Here is a 14,379-nt window from a genome sequence, read left to right on the forward strand (position 1 = left end):
TGTACATCAATTGCTTAAGGACTTCCAGATAGAGGTAGTACTCGGGGGTTTCAAGAAAGAATCTCGGGACCATTGCCTGCCCCGGATCCGACCATTAGGTTGACCGACCTTATTCATTAGTTGTGAAGAGCGAACTCAAGCCGAATCGCAGAAGCAAGCAGTAGAGGACGAGGGCTCCGCCTTAGAAGAATAGGAGCGAGTGAGCAGAGTCATTCATTATAGATATAGATAAGAAAGATCCGACTGTCCCCAACTATCGATTCAGATCCGACCGCCTATCCCAACGATTCAGAAAAGAGAAATGAATGTGACAAGAGTGACAAGAATCAGATTGAGCCCGCGGAGTCGCCTTACTGCTTGAGTAAGCATTCCAGATTGTTGAGCTTGGCTCACTTCAGCTTCAGAGCTGGCTATTGCTTGCTTAGAGGAGGAAGCAGGCGTTGGTACAGAAGCGGCATATGGTGCTTCCCGCAATGGAGCTAGCACCCTTATCTTCCTCTCTATACCCAAGAAGATTGGAAACACTCTGTGGAACTGAAAGTGGCGTATTGGAGACTGCACAGCAAGTGGCGTAGTGGAGTGAGCGAGCATCTTATTTGCCCGAGAAGATGGGATGGAGGATCGAATGATAATGACGCCTCTGTAAACAGAAAGGGAAGTTGTGCCCAATGACTGGAATAAGCTAGTACCATAATTAGCTATGGACTACTCCTTAAGCTAGAGGAGATTGTCTGGGAAAAATAGTCATTCTAGACCCGATTGGAAAGATTGAATTGAAAGCAAGAACATAGACCTGACGAGAAAGACCCACATTTATAATATTAACTTATGATAATCAAAGGGAGTTGTGGTTTCGGGTAAGGTTAGGAAGGGCGGGAATCCTTACTAGAAGAGGATGGTACAAGAGTTAATAAAGAACTCGTCCCCGGGCCTTCTAAAGTTCAAACTCTCCCATTCTTATTAGTCCAGCTCTTGATACCCGATCAGTACTAGGACTTACTAAATGAAAGACCTGGTGAAGGTACCAAACCCCCCCATATAATATTAACTGCGGTAGCGGCTATCTATCGGATCTTTTCTAAGAAGTTAGGAAGGACGAGGGACGAGTGCACTTAATCTTAGTCCTAAGTGCTCGAGCAGAATCTACCTGGCTGCTACTGGCTATCTCAGACAAAGAGATATTGAAGACAGACTGATTGAAGTCGGCCTAAGAATAAATATAAATAAATTATAGTAAGGGGAAGTCGAACACAACTATCGGACTTCTCGGTGGACGCAGTCAAGGTATGTCTAAGTAGGGCAGGGTTGCCCACTATCATTCCAGTCCACCATCGTCACATTATTATGCGGCGTGGGGAAAGAGGTGATAAGTTGGTCAAACTATATCTGTCATGGTTCAGTATTTGTAGAGTTATTCCTCTAGCTAAGCGTGTAAGCAAAGCTACGTTTACCTCAATGCTTAATCCGCAGCAGAATGTAGATCAAATTAAATGGTTGTTGGGTGTTTTAAAAGAGCAGTTTACGCACCTGCAATCTATGTATTTGCCCTGGATCTCCCAGATTCCTCTGTTAAAAGGAATATCTTGGGAACCGACTTGGAAGTCAACGCCGAATGATGATCGGCGGTATCGCAAGGTATCGTCGGCAGTCCCGAACATATTTGAATCTTTTAAATATGAACTGGCTGCTTTTGCATCTGATGCATGGATCTTTAATCATAAGGCTTTTAGCTGGCATCCGGGGATGTTGTGGTCAAGGAGGGTATTATACCATCTTCAAATTCAAGTTATAACACTCGTGTTGTCTGGGAGGATTTAAGCTTCTACCTCGAAAAGGTAGAGCCTTTCTTTGAAGGGATCTATAAGGATCTCAGAAGCCAAGGCTTCGTCCTCTATCCTGGTCGCCTTACGTGCACCCTTACGGGGGCCGGCAAACGGCGCATATTCGCCATTGGGAATTATGTGCGACAACGTCTTTTGCACCCTGTACATAGCTGGGCTATGCGGGTCTTATCTCGTATACCTAATGATGGTACCTTCAACCAAGAAGGTCCCATCCATCGTCTTAGCAGGCTTATTAGAAGTTTGTTCTTTTGACCTATCTTCTGCAACAGATAGATGGCCAGTGGTAGTCTTAACGACGGTTATGACACGTCTATTCGGACGAGCCCTGTCGCTGTGTGTGGTCTTTGGTTCGCTATGGTTGAACGTCTTTCATACTCATCGCCCTTTACTTTCATACTCATCGCCCTTTATGTAATAAAGCGAGGTATGTCAGATTCCAGACTGGGCAACCATTGGGTTATTATGGTTCTTGGGCCCTCTTCAGCCTCTCACATCATTTTATGGTGTGGTTGGCTGCGTGGTTTGTTAACCCAAGGAGAAGGACGCCATTTAGAAGGTATGCTCTTCTCGGTGATGATATTGTAATCGCCGCCATACTAATATAAGCTTCGGTGGCTGAAAAGTGTCGTGAGCTTGTTGGGATTTTGGATGTCTCCATCTCTGAATCTAAGTCAATTGATTCGAGCTCTGGAGCTCTGGAGTTTGCTAAGCAGGGTGAATTTCAAGTTAACTTAACGCCTATTTCAGCAAAAGCTATCCTAGCATCTTCGACACTTATCGGTCTCTGTCAGCTGGCTGAAAAGTACCGGCTATCAAGGTCGTGTCTGATTAGGTTGGCGGGGGCAGGGTTCCGAGTCCGAGGACGCATACTCTCCAGTAGCCTTTCGAGGCGCCCCCCTAACATATTTTCGTCGCGGTGCCAGCTCTTCGAAGGAACCAAGTCTTCCCGATCTCAATCTCCCCCCGACTGAGGAGGATCGGGAGGATCAGCACGACCGGAAAAGGAAGGAAATCGAAGAACTTGTCTTCAAACTTGAGTTACAAATAGTTCAAGATCAAAAAAAGGTTTTAGCAGAGCGGATACGCTCTCTGATCGAAGAAGAGGCGAACAAGTATCAGTCAATAAGGGCACTTCCTTCCCCAACAGAAATGGAAGAAAAGCTACCGCATTGGGTTCGTTTGCTTCCTTGGCGCACTTGCTCCCAATGCGGCACCTAGCTGCGTCAAGACGTGGTTAACCCGAGCCTGTCAGTCCGCACAGGATGACGGGAAGGGAAATATGAGCGTGAGAAATGAAATAAAAACCATAGTCTTAGAGTGTATCCACAATGAGAACGAGAACTCACTTTCATTCTTTGTTATGAAGTCGTGGGTAGAAACTTAGCTTGCGCCTTTCTCCATTGCCATTAGCCATTAATGGGGTAGCCTTAAAATTAGCTTAGTAGCAACACTCTTTCTACTGGCGTGGCGCTGCTGGATGCTTCTGATCCATAGAACAAACAGGAAGAGGAGGTTTTTTTTTCCAAGATCTAATTCCTGTTTTTTTCTTATGTAGTGGAAACGCCTTACAATCTGAAGTTTGACGCTTAAGAGAAGAAATGTTCTTGGTGGATGCAGGACCTGGGACCCCCAGAATTTGTATGCAAGATGAGCCTACAGGAGTGCCAATCCACCGAGCCACCAGGTTTGAGAATAAGGGGTGGGATCCCTGGATCTAGTGGCCGGCGAATCACTGATCAAAGAGCAGATTTTTGAGAGATTATTCATCGATCTAGTGGCCGGTGAATCACTGATCAAAGAGCGAGCAGCCGCCAGGTTTAATGATTTGGTGGGATCCACAGATGTAGTGGCTGGTGAACCGCTTTTTCTTCTTCCACGAAGATTCAGACAAAACCGAGCTTGGATGGAACTGAAGAAGATTTGGCGAACGAATACAAAGGTCAAAGGGTTTCTTATTAACAAAGTAAAAGGAGGTTATTCAGTAGCCATCGCTGGTTTCATTACTTTTCTTCCATTTCGTCGCAAAAGTCAAAGGATATCGAATGATCGATTCACCATTGAGAGCATTAACCCCAAAAGGACGAATATTGTGGTGTTCTAACAGCGGCAGAGAAAACAAGAACTTGATGAGCGAAATCCGGACAGGGGGCAGTGGCTATTACACTTTCTTTCTAATTCTAAAAAGGAAGGTTTTTCTAAAAAGCCAGTTAAATCAAGTTCTTTTTGACTGCTAGTTTTACTTAAAGATTTTGAAAGCTAAGCAGCATGACTTTCTAAAGCTCTCATTCGATATCTGTTCTCCTTTAATCCTCGGAGTCTCAATTGAAACTTTTTATGCCTCAAAATACGGGCTAAGCTTCAGTGAAAGAGATTAGGCCTCGGGCGGCCAGTGGTCCATCTTTATGTTGATCGGTCTTAGGTTATATATAATAAGATCGGCTTCAATCCATTCTTTCATTACTTCCAACTTTCTTTGTCTTTATTAGATAGAATGCCATCAAATCATAGTAAGTCGGCTATCTCACTGTGAAAGGCAACTCCTAGCTCTAAGAACCAATCTGACTCTTGAGGAGCAGAAAGCTAGAATGAAAGTGAAGGGGAGGGAGCAGCTTCAATAGCTTTGGCTGTGAAAACTCTTGGTCTTGGAGCATCAGTGTCATCAGTTCACCCAAGATCGGCAGGACAAAGAATTACTAGGTTTGTGCAATAAAATCTTCTTGCGTGACGATCAAGGGAAAGAGTTGAAAAATAAAGAGATTCATCCGCTATGGAATCTGACAGGTATCGGTATTAAACAGAGAGGGCTATTCACAAAGCATTCTGTGATGCGCTCCGATCCGAGGGGCGTAGCGAGTCTCGGTCTGATCGGTCGAGCTCTCGTAATCGATCGCTCATATGTCCTTTCCTTTCTTTTCCTTCTTAGCGCGTAGTGGGAAGAGATGGTGCTATCGTGTACTTTCTCATCTTTTAGGAGTTCTTTTTTTTCTTTAAATCCCTCTAACTATCAATTGAATAATCGAAGACAGATGGTAGCGTAGGAGATAGGGCCTGATTTAGTTTCATTAAAGGAAGGAGAGAAAGCAGAGCTAGCAGACGAAAGCGTATCGGTATCAAAGCAAAGAGAAAGCCACTGTTTAGCAATCGAGCTAGCATTGAACCAGCAGCCATCAAGACGAAGATCTAATAGCCCTAGACAGATCATTGTTAAGAAACTAAGAGTTAGCAGGCTAAGGGGGGAGAGCCCTTTCTTTTACATTGTCTTTCGAGATGAGAAAGCTTAATAGAGGGGCGTCCAGGACTGAAAGTCCTTGGCGTGGGCTACTAACCCGTGTCCTGAGCGTCAACGAACTTGATTTGTTGATTAGTAGGGTCACCTAGGGGCCCGGTAGTTGGGTCTTATCTCTCACTCGGATTTTCTCCTTGTGATTGATAACCTGATTATATGGTGTTGTTAACCTCAGTGTGTTGCGCCTGGTCTGTTCAGACCGGACACTCACACTCCATTGTTAGTACCAATGGCACCATCCTTTGGTCATCACATGATGATGATCATCAGGGCGAGTGGAGGGAGACTCCTTTGCTGAGAGGAGGGGGATTTGGAAAGTTTGAAGGGCAACTCAGGGTGGTCTGGTAGCCACTGGGGGCTAGACAGTTGTTTAGCTGGTTAGGAGTGAGATAAAGAGAACACTCCTCTTGCCAAACCAATACCAAAGTATAATGATATACCATGGTAACCACTTCCAACTTCCCGACTTCTCTTCTTTTCAGTTTTTTTCACTCTCCTGGTGGAAGATTTTGGAAAATCTTCGCATGATGAGAACTAACTAAGATACAGCTCATCATGTTCGATGGTCTTACTAAGGAGATGTGTGTTGCTTCACATCTTATCGGTAAACAGATATTACATCTTGGGACTAAATCAGGCTGGCTGTTCGTTGCTTTGTATTTAAAGCAATGTTCAGTTTGTCTGATGAACTTCAGAGCTGTCTCTGAAGGTCAGAAACCCCAACTTGTAATGTCTGTTCCAGTTTCTCTCACGGGATCCCGTATCCCAAGGATCATACCTTCTTTTCATAGAAGAGAGATCCTTAATAGGAGTCCGAGAGGAGATCAACTGATTCAATTTGATCTTTCTGTTTTCTCTCTTAACAAGCTAATTATGCTTGCTAAGAGGATAACTAAGGATACTTTTGCTTCAATTGTCACTCCAATTGGACAGATGGGCAGGGCGGCACCCAATTCTAGTGATTTCGATTCGGATTATGTTGATCCGGATCTAGATATACTGGACCCGGAGTGCCATCCTGTCCGCGGGATTAGAACGGCGTTCCTTGAACAAGAAGGCTTGTTCGAACTCGGAGGGGATACCAGTGATAGTGAGGACGATTTTCTATTTTGTGTGGGAGGTGGTATGGAACAAAGGGTGTTTCAAATGGAATTATGTCCATTGATGCATCCGCTTTATCACACCTACATCCTCCACATGATTAGGACCCTCGTTCTTAAGTTGATTGAACGCTTTTCCTGGAGTTACTCCCTACTTGCAGAAGTGGGCTGTTGGCACCACTTGAAGGTGCTAACGAAAAAGTTCTCTGGTCAACCTTGAAGACCAGGCTGCGATCAGTTGCATCACTTGTCTGGGGAAGAGTTATGGTTTACCCTTTCGAAACTCTGTCGAGAACTGGCTCGAACTTCTGTCACTACTTTGTAACTTATGCGGTGGTTACTACCAATTTAAATTGGTGGTACTATCTCATGGTACCTCTTAGTAGTGTTAGAAGATTCTCAAGGATATTTCCCATGACCGAGATGACATCAACAATAGTTGTCAAAGTTATGGTGGTCCTTAGGTGTAATTTGACCCGAGGGATCATCATGTCTTTGGTGTTCTATTTGTTAATGTCCCTTTATTTAAGGTTTTGTGTAAATGTCTTTCTGAGGACATTGTTTGAGACCAAATTAGGTCCGTGATTTCTAACTATTATTTAGTTCTAAATCATGTATTTCATTTTTATAAGAGTGCGGAGAGTGTCGCTTTCTTTTTTGACACTCATCGGTTTGTTGTGAGTACTATAACTGAACTACAAACGATAGGATTTATCCTCTCCTTTGTATTTCATGTTTTAGTACTTTGCATAAGCCATGCACTTACCTTAGGTCTTACATTAGGATTGGAAACCTTTTGTAAGACGACTGTTATGGTCAGGGGATTTGAGTCATTGGTGAGACTCGATTCTCTGATCGACAGTTCCATGAGACCGTCGGCCTATAAGAAAGCTTAATAGAGTGGCCAGGCCAAGGCAAGACGAATCGACCGCACCTCTAGGCCTTGTTCTCCTAATTAGATAAGTCTGGCTACTGATTAGCAAGATTCGCAGGGGAAGCGAAAGAACTTCTAGCTTTTTGATCTTGCCCAGGCCGGGAGTTAATGCAAAGGCCTTTGCCTTCTTCTTACAACAGCCGATTCTCTGCTTTCACTAATAGACAGATGGATTTATTGATTCTCGCTGAAAGGCTTCTTTTAAATAAATCGACAATATAGCTAGTGAGTGTGCCGTGAGTGATTAAGTGGACAGCGTTGAATCAAATAGCCCCTTAAACAAAATGAAATAAGTGAAGAAGAAGTACCTTATTCTTAATCAAGAATTTCTTATATAGCTAGAACGCCCCTCACAAATTGCAAATACTAATTTGTTAAGAATTAATCGGATTGAAGCTATAGCGTCATCATTTGCTGGAATCGAAATATCCGCAAGGTCCGGGTAAAAAGGTAAACGTTTTTTATCTTTCAAAGTTGTAAGTCAACGTGTCTGTGATGCCACTCATACAGGCCCCTCTTTTCTTTGTGTGTGGTTAAAAGCCGTACTTAAATATGAGGGTCTCTGATTCCGAGCGATGATGCGGGGATCTACTAACCAATGAAAGCGGTAGGGGTTTTGTAGAACGATAGGTTACCATCTTCCTTCAGTCTTTCGTTTGTCTTCCAGGTCTCTTTGTGCGTAAAGTTTTGGTGGGTAGGGTCCTACTGGGACCCGTGTGAATCAGTTGCAGTTGGATCAAGAAGGCCTTTCGAGCAATCAGTTAAGCTCTTTCTGTATTAGTTAAAGGTTAAGCGATATCTCTATTAAAAAGATCGATTTATTCCTTTCTAACTGTACTACTTGTGAGTAAGAGACTATTTAAAACAAGAAAACGGATACGCGTTAGCTTAGCCTAGGGCAAGAAGCCGATTATTCGACCATCTTTTCCAATAGTGCCATTTAATTGATGCTATCGAAGAAGAAGGAAGGCAATGAAAAAGGGTCTTTGACTCGCGGGTCAGACTATTTCAAACTATGCTAGCCCGCTCGGGCCTCCCCTGTCACGTATGGGGATCCCCTTCGCTGCATTGCTTCACTTCTTCCATTTAGCTACTCTTCATTCTTTGACCCTAAAAGGTCGGTCAACCGCTACATTTCTTGAACGGAATTTACTATATTCTTAGGGCCTACATTACTCTGTCTCCCTCTTTTCAAGGAAGTGAGTCTCAGACCCTATGTAGTTCTCGGTCCTTTTTATACAGTTCCTTGCCGGTGCTTTTTTGGCTCTTCACTCCAGCCCTGAAGTCTTTTGTGAGCCCAATCTCTTTAACGTGGGTCCTCCGAGAGTTAAGTAAGTAAAGAAAGCGGTTAAGACGAAATTTTGAATCTTTCCTCCCAAAATATAGTAAGTTCCATCTTTTACACCGATGTATCGTACTTTACTTTTTTCGAACTCAGGGTCAGGATCGACCCTGCCACTCTTTTCTTAGAGTGGCCTCCGTGCCTCCGCTCTTCCTCAGAGCTTGAAAGTCCGTTTGGATTTCCCGAAAAAAGGGACTGTTGCGCCCCTCTTCCTGCAGGCTCCGGGGGATCCCCCACAAGCTTCTGCCTCCATGGCGTTCTGTCAATCTCTCTGTTAGCCACTCACTTTGGAACCCCCCAGGTGCCCGCATATGCAGATCTTGGAAGATTCTTGGAATGATGTCCTCTATCTTTTTCTGGTTTGCCAGAAGTTGGTGAAACTCCTCTAAAGTTGGCGGCTGTTCCAGCTCTCGCGGTTGCGCAGGAGGCTGTTCAGGGGGACCGGGGGCGGCCCTTCCCTCCGTATCTGATGATACGTTGAGGTACTGCGGCCCACTACCTGAGTCCGGTCCCGAATCCACTCTTCGCCGTTTGGATGATGGACCCGCGTCCTCGCCCGGATCCTGAGCAAAAGGCATTGGACCAGCTTCATTTCTAATCGGCCCTTGGCTTACTCCCTTCGATATGTCTACTTCAGACTCAAGGTCCTTCCATATCCTATCTTGGGAGACGCTCTCTATTGAGGGGCCTTCCGGACCGATGCGAACGGGTGGCTGCTGAGGGGGATGGGCCCAATCCAGGTATGTGAGCGAGTCCGGTACGGGAGTTCCTCTGGCGTGTTCGTTCATAGAATAGCGCAGGTTTTGGGAGCTCATCCCAATAGTCAGAGTTCGAGATTGAGGAAGCGGAACGTGAACTTGCCGCTTTTGAGATCGTGCACTCGCGCTTTCAGCTCTGTTTCATACGCTAATGTGTTCTTGTTCCGTTAGTGGGACCGGACTGAATCCCTTAATAATTAGTATCAAAGTAGGCAATCCACCTAAAAGCCGGACCCCAACTGAAAAACGTTAGGCCTTTCGGCGCTAAAGCTTCGTATTTGAAATCCTATTTTCTTAAGTAAGGTCCAGGGATCTCCAAGTTCTGTAGCTTCCGAAGGGTCCAGTGACCCACCAACAAGAAAGAGTGAAAGTCATGAATTAAGGGTTTTGTATAGAATATAGGCATCTAGAAAGAGGCTTATTGCACCATATAAAAGAGGTAAAACGGGTTAGAGCTCGCAAGGATTAAAGAAAAAAAAGTACCGACGCACGAACCACAATTGTGTATATATAGTTAGTTGTATTGTAGTAAAAAGGGGTGCTGGCTCGCACTACCGAGCAAGAAAGCAACGCTTTCGCGCTAGCGTACTGTTGCTTGCTTTAATACATATAACTAAAAGACAAGACTACCGCCGCACTGCCCCGTTTCTTGGCTGGTCCGTTGCTTGCTGGGTTCGAGTCCCGCTTGCCCTTAATTTAAATTTGGCTTTCATACCTTTCTTACCAGCCTCGGCCCCCCACCCCTTAAGAGGGAGGCTCAGATCCACTCCGTTTTTGAGTTTAGGCGATTTCTTCATAAAGTTTAGGAACTCATGACAGCTCGGGTAGCTATACTTTCTCTTAGCCTTGGGGCTAGCGCTCCCTCATTGCATATCCATTTCATATCTTGGCTGCTCTTTATTGTGCTCATGATCCGCATCTCGGGCTCGATCTGATCTATACCTTATTCATTAAAGAAAGAGAAAGAAATTATAGCTATTCAAAACTATACTTCGCAATATAACTATATATATAGTAAGGGCCGACCTTTGCCTAATATAAAAGTCAATTGAGGAGGAACTTATATTATAGTTTAGTCGTAAATAGCCCCTTTGGGGCTATTTATCTCCCCAATATATATACAGGGCCCTAATATAGTCAATTGAGGAGATTTGGATTAGTCGTAAATAGCCCCAAAGGCTATTTCTCTCCTCTGCGTAGCAGAGGTACTTATATTATAGTAAGGCGGATTAGTCTACGCCTTTGGGGCTATTTATCTCCTCGCATAGCAGAGGAACTTATATTATAGTAAGGCGGCCCGGGCCGACCGCAACTTACATGTTTAGGGCCGCCATACTATAAAGAAATTCCCAAAGGAGATAAATAGCCCCAAAGGCCCTGCATTCATAATATAAGTTCTAATCCGCCTGTATATAATATAAGTTCCTCTGCTACCCTGTATATATATTGGGCAGATAAATAGCCTTTGGGGCTATTTACGACTAGGCCTAAAATAAATATAAATTCCGATCGCCAAATATATAGTAAGGGCCGCCATACTATAATATAAGTTAAAATATATAGTAAGGGCCGCCATACTATAATATAAGTTAAAATATATAGTAAGGGCCGACCGCCAAATATATGGTGGGGCCGACCGCAATTTAACTATATTAGGGCCGACCGCCAAATATATGGTGGGGCCGCCATACTATAATAAATTCCCAATATATGGTAGGGCCGACCGCCAAATATATGGTGGGGCCGCCATACTATAATAAATTCCCAATATATGGTAGGGCCGACGTTATTCAAAACTACGAAAGATCTACTATATCTCTTCAGCACCAGTCGTGAATGGCTATGGGCCATTCACTCTACCCCTAATATTAACTTTAAAGCCTAAGCAACAGGTCGTGCCTGCAAAAGTAGTAGTTCCTAAAATATATACAATTGTATAAATTGCGTAGCAATTGTAGACTATCCGACGCTATAGTTATTCTTCACTACGATACTACTGATCTTCCATATTGAATATTGAGATATGGAAGATCAGTAGTATCTACGTTTCGTAGCCATTCACGACCTGTTGCTTGGCTCGAGCGTATGCGAGAGGGAGCCCCTAATATTAACTATAAAACGAGCCTAAAAGAAATATAAAGAAATTATAGTAAGGGCAAGGAGATAAATAGCCCCAAGAAGATAAATAGCCCCAAAGGCGTAGACTAACTGTATATAATATAAGATAAGTACCTCTGCTACGCCTCTTTGAGTCGAAAATAGACCCAAAGGCTATTTATCTTCTCTGCATAGCAGAGGTATTTCTATTTTAGTAAGATGGTTTATTCTACGCCTTTGGGGCTATTTATCTCCTTAGCCAAAGGGGCTATTTACGACTAAGTAGACTAATCCGCCTTACTATAATATAAGTACCTCTGCTACCCCCTTACTATATATTGGGCAGATAAATAGCCTTTGGGGCTATTTACGACTAATCCAGGGTCAACAGCTGAAGAAACTAGACCAGGAAAGAGCATCCAAAGCAAGATACTTATCTTATCGGAATTTATATTTATTTTAGGGCGGGACGGGACAACTGACGAGGGAATAGCGACGGAAAGGAAAGCAATACCATATGAAGATATTTGACTCAGTTCGGATTCGGCAGCTAACACTAATAAGAATAAGCCGACTTATGCTCTTGCTGTTCGGAGCTTAATATAATATTACTTACTCTCTGGTACTACTGGAAAGGAGATTCAATCTTTTAGGTTGAAGTTTCCTTTCTATAGCCATTCACTCGTAGGATCCAGCGTATTATAATAAAGCACCCCTTTAGAGGAGTAGGGCATAGACCAGCAATACAGATGATGACTGGACACATTTAGGATTGAAAAAAGGGTGAGTAAATCGAACAAACCAATAGTTCCGAGTAAAGCGGATGTCTACCATATGGTATCTATCAGCCATATTGTATCTATCTGCCTTATTGTATTGCATTTCCTCTACCGTGGTATACGATCTGTATTGCATTTCCTCTACCTTTTCCCTACGTCTTGTATTGCTTCTCTTCCCTGTAATTCGAAACGGCACTACATTGGCAATGTGTTGTATTGCATTTCCCTATGGGTTGTGCATTCATGGACCTCAATTGTTTTTGCCTACGTTGTATCGCTGTGTACCATAAAGTTTCTTTCTTCTATGTGTATTTGCTTTGGTTCTTTGTTATGTTGATTGTCCCTCCTTTGTTTTCTATTCTCTTTTGTATTGCATCTCCCTCTCCCGTTACTTATAAGGAGCCATAACCTATCCAATAATCCCTTCATTCCTCATTTGTGTCCAATCACCTTGGCCTATTGTATTGCATTCCTAAAGAGGGGTAATGTCTTGTATTGCATTCCTAAAGGGGGTGTAATATTGTGTATTGCATTCCTAAAGAAGGGCAATGTATTGTACCTAAAGAAGGGCCGAGTTAGAAAGACTATTGTAAGTAGGGGCGCACTTTAGATATACTTTGATCAATCGCCTGAACTTGCCTTTCTTTGCCTGGCCCAATCACTAATAGATCTCTCAACGCCCTTACTATATATTTGGCGAAATTCCTTATTATAAGATAATATAAGTATAAGTAGCGAGAGGTACGAGTGTAACGGTAGAGTTCATTCCTAGAAGCTAAGCAGCCTAAGCAGCCGGGAATAAACATTTAAATTTCACTCGACGGTTCTCCCTTAGCCCATAACAGTATTGCGTGAATGGCGCCCAAAGCCCCCACCCAAGTAATCGCTCTGACCCTAACTCCTAACAAAACTCCCTTGCTACTCCCTCGCTTGAGCGCTTCAAATTATTATATTATAAGTTTCGTTTTGAAAATTTGAAAAATTGAAAATTCACGTAATACTGGTTTCTGCGGAAGATCTCTCTCTAATCCCAGCCTTAGTCATAGTCAGTCGAGCCATCCTTTCTTATCTTAATTAGTAAGTCGGCCCTATCTGTATTTCGAGCCTATCCGCGTCATTATCATTCGCCCCGTAGAGTGAATGGCTTTGGGCGCCATTATAGTAATACTGTAATCTGCTAGAGCATCTTACAGTATATAGTGAATGGTATTGGCTTCAAAACTCAAATTACGAAAGATCTACCCTGTAATTCACGACTCAGAAGAAGGGCTCGCAATACCGTAATTTAGGGTATCCCCCGATAGGATATCCCCCCGGCCCCCCATCAATAAGTACTCGACCATAAGGGCCAAAGATACATCAGTATTAATCTAAATGGCCTAAAGCCATTTACGACTGTTGCTGTGGGGCGAGCGCATGCGAGAGGGTATCCTTTAGGATAGACTCGACTGGAGAGTGAATGGCTGAGCGTACTTATTTTCCGGGCACGACTGTTGCTTGGCCAAAGATACATCAGTATTAATCTAAATGGCGCTTGCCATTTACGCCAAATATTACGTGGGGTGCTGTGGGCCGACTACAAGAGAATTGGTATATAGGCAGCGACCTTAAGGGCAAGATCTTTCGTAGTTTTGAATCGAACTTATAAGGTGGGCACGACTGTTGCTGAGGGTAGAGTCAGATAGCTCGAGCGTATGCGAGAGGATATTACATAGCTCGACTGATTAAGGGCCGACGTAAAGGGCATCTGACGATGGCTCGCTCTAAGTTAGTATGGCAGGGAGAGAGTAGATCTTTCGTAGTTTTGAATAGGCTTTGAGCCATGAACGACTTGCAGCAGATTACAGTATATAGTTCATGGCTAAATTCAAAACGTAGAAAGATCTACGGGGATCGACCTTCAAACGCTCAAATTCAGCTTCATAGGCTACTCAGGACAGCTCAGTAGGTTCGCCCCTATAAGGAGATGCTACGCTACGTTCATATAGGTCAGACTCGGCCCATATAAGGAGATGCTACGCTACGGTCAGATAGGTCAGACTCGCCATACTATAATAAATTCCCAATCCAACCACTTTGGAAGAGGGAAAATTAAAGTACAGGTAATGACACCTACATTACTGCGACCCTTTATTTAGGATAAAAGACATAAATCTGGTGGTATAAGAAATGCCCTACAATACCATATTTCCATTTTCAAAACAAGCCTATTAGTTGGCGGTGCCCTGCTAGCGCCAAT

The 14,379-nt window shown here is 43.6% G+C and overlaps 2 pseudogenes; both read left to right on the plus strand.

The window, feature by feature from the left end:
* Nucleotides 1-1,536: 1,536 nt before the first annotated feature.
* Nucleotides 1,537-2,815, plus strand: LOC141827357 (putative mitochondrial protein AtMg01110; annotated as a pseudogene).
* Nucleotides 2,816-3,049: 234 nt separating this feature from the next.
* On the plus strand, nucleotides 3,050-3,971 carry LOC141827807 (small ribosomal subunit protein bS1m-like; annotated as a pseudogene).
* The last annotated feature ends 10,408 nt before the right edge of the window (nucleotides 3,972-14,379 follow it).

The sequence above is a fragment of the Curcuma longa genome, chromosome 1, assembly GCF_044706935.1.
Source record: "Curcuma longa cultivar G26 ecotype Majalengka, Jawa Barat chromosome 1, ITB_CL_G26_1.1, whole genome shotgun sequence".
NCBI lineage: Eukaryota > Viridiplantae > Streptophyta > Magnoliopsida > Zingiberales > Zingiberaceae > Curcuma > Curcuma longa.